Below are 3,283 nucleotides of genomic sequence, written 5' to 3'. Positions count from 1 at the left end.
TGTTTATTGTAATTTTTAGGTTTTGCAACAGTGATGGTGTCGTCTATATTTAACCCATCTGGAATTTTTTTTTTTTAAATTAAAGTCGAGAAAAAAGCATTCTGGTCTGCCATTTCAAGTTAATCCATACAATCACCTTGCAAGCAAGCAATGGACATTCAGAAACACAATTTACTCCCATAGTAATTCCAAAAGAATTCCAGTAGGATGCTAGGATTCTGATAGACACCCCCCCCCATTACCTATGTTAGTAGGTCTTGTCACAGGTGGGATGGGGTGGGGGTTAAAAGTATTTATTTTGGATGAGAATTAGTGCATGAGTTAGGAGGGGAACCAAAACCAGTGTAATAATTTAGAAGGGCTCAAAATAGCAAGGTTATTGAATGATTTGAATAGCAGGGTACTGGATTAGGGGACCAAAGCGCATAATTTCCGGAGAACTCCAGGCCCCACCTGGAGTTTGGCAATCTTATTTAATTCACAGTGGGTAGCCGTGTTAGTCTGTCTGCAGTAGGAGAAAAGAGCAAGAGTCCAGTAGCACCTTAAAGACTAACAAAAATATTTTCTGGTAGGGTATGAGCTTTCCTGAGCCACAGAGCTGTGGCTCACGAAAGCTCACACCCTACCAGAAAATATTTTTGTTAGTCTTTAAGGTGCTACTGGTCTCTTGCCCTTTTCTACTAATCTTATTTAATTTCCGCATAAAAGAGGGGTCCTGGAGTTTGAATATAGATAGATGTGTAAAAAGAGAGAACTTTTCAGTTTGTCAAGCAGCAGTGAAAAAACATTCTCCTCCCCATAGCTGTGGACGTTGCTAATTATGTTTGAGACGAAACTCAAGAACAATTTAGAAAAAGTCGATGAGGTTTACGACGGTCTGCCTCCCCGCTCCGTCTGCTGCACGTTGTAGTTCTTTGAGACCATTTAGGACTGGCGAGCTGTCTAAAGCAAAACCACAGTTCCCAAAATTCCCCGCGGGAGTCATGCTATTTCTAAAGATGACGTAACCTCATGAAGATAATTCTAGCTGTATCTGAAGAAGTGAGCTGTGGCTCACAAAAGCTCCTACCCTGCCAGAAAATATTTTTTGTTAGTCTTTAAGGTGCTACTGGACTCTTGCCCTTTTCTACTACTAAAATATTTTGGTTAGTCTTTCAGGTGCTACTGGACTCTGGCCCTTTTCTACTGTAACCTCATGAGCTTCAGTTCAAATTGAGGCCTGACTCTAATCGCCTTTCTAATTCATATTCATCAGAATGGATACAGGAAGGTTAAAGTCAAGAGAAGTTTTTTATTCATGGGAGGTTTTCCATCGGATTTGTCCCTCTATAGATGCACATTTTCCCCATCTGAAGTCTCAAAACTCTGCGTGGCGGCTTATTGTTGAGTTTTGAGAATATGGATGGGGGAAAAGCGCATCTGAAGAGTGGCAAACCCAGTGCAAAACCTTCCATGAATAAATGTGTGTTCAGCCGATTTATGGCGACCCCAGCAAGGGGCATTCAAGGCAAGCGATTAAGCAGAAATGGTTTAACGTCGCCTTCCTCTGCAGAGTCTTCCTGGGCGGTCTCCCTTCCAAGGGTCCACCCTGCTTCGCTTCTGAGATCCAACGACATATGGCTACGCCGTGCCGCTTGTGGCATCACACCGACTAACAACATTTTATTCCAAAGTCTGGAAGGTAGTTGTCGTTATTAAAACAACAATAAAGCCGTATCCGTATTTAAAACCCGTCGTAATAGCTTTGTTTTTAAAAAGCTGATGTGAAGGACCCGTAGCGGCCACAGATCTGTATTTGTTGGCTTCCGGCGGAGGGGAAATTTGGCGGCGGAACCCTTGGCCTCGCGGACGTGTACCCAGCCGGCCGTTTTTCAAGTCCGTGTTTCCGGTGAGGGCAAAAGTGGCGTCTCAGAGGCGGGGGCGGTTTCCCTCCTGTCTCCTCCCCTCCCGTCGACTTTTCGATTTCCGCCCTCCCCTGCCGGAGGAACAAACGAGAGAAGCGGATTGGGCGCTGAAATGATCACGTGGGTTTCGCGGGAGTGGATTGGCCAGCCTTTTCTCCGCCTGTTGGCATCTCAACATCCGGGGTACAGGCTTGAAGGGTTTTTTCTCTCTTCCCCCTCCTTTCTCGACGGCTGAATCGTCCATAGAGATGCTGAAGGGGGTCCCTTTGGTGGGCAGAGGGGTCTAGGCAAGGGGGGGAGGGGGTAGTATAGGGTCTAATTGAGCCCCGCTTTTTAGACAGCTAAGGGCTGACCCCTTTGCTGCCAGACAAGATTGAAAGCCCCTCTGCCCCTCATGGAGCCTGCAGCCCCTCCTCCGTCAGCTGGGGGTTGAGTCCCTTCATCTATTCTCTTCGCCCCTGGTTTATTTATTTCTTGTGTGCAGAGGTGGGTATTGGCCTCTTTCTTAGCCCTATTTGGATAAAATGTTATCTCCCATCCTACATGCCTAGGACAGCTCTCCCCATTCCTGCCCCACTCCTAGCTACCCTGGCTTCTCCACTGTAGTCCCATAGCAGGAAAGGAGCTAAGGGTATTAGACCCCCCCCCTCCCTGCACAGACATAAAAATATAGTTGCTCCGCTGTGATTCTTGCAAAAAAGGAGACAATGTCATTATCCCTTTATTATCCCTCATCCTGTTATTGGGTGCTGGAAGTGAATGCCCCCCCCCCCTTCAGCAATACCAGTCTCTATCAGTGAATGCTTTCCTTTCCCCTTACCCCCAAAATTTAATCCAGAACAGGGATAACTTTTCCAGTTAGGCTATGTTTAGCTTGACTCTTCATGCTGGGTCAGAATGAGATTTCTTCTACGCCTGGTGGTGGTGGTTGAGAGCTGGCTCACAATCAACCTGCCCCAGTGCTGGTTTGTGGGATTAGTTAATCTCACCACACTGGGAGCCACAGCGTTAGTCTCTTCCCCTTTACAGAGATTGAAAGAGGGAATGAGAGCAACATATACCACCATGAAATCTTCTTTGAAGTCCTTAAGCCTTTTAGAGACTTGAGGCAAATGATACAGGATTGGGGGGCAGGAGATGTTTACATCTCACCCTTTACCCCACCTGTGGAGAGATGGGATTGTGACAACGCAAAACCATAGCTTCACTGAAGCTTGGATTGTGACATCTCACCTTTACCCTCTCCTCCCCTGAAAGGCACTTCACCAGTCCTCTCCATATCTGTAGGTTATTCTTAAAACTCCATGAATGTAAATGTTATCTTTGTTTTTTTCTAAGCAACAGATTTCAAGATCTCTTCCTCCTAATCAATCAGAACT

Source organism: Euleptes europaea, chromosome 7 (assembly GCF_029931775.1).
Source record: "Euleptes europaea isolate rEulEur1 chromosome 7, rEulEur1.hap1, whole genome shotgun sequence".
NCBI lineage: Eukaryota > Metazoa > Chordata > Lepidosauria > Squamata > Sphaerodactylidae > Euleptes > Euleptes europaea.
Note: the sequence above shows the minus strand (reverse complement) of the source record.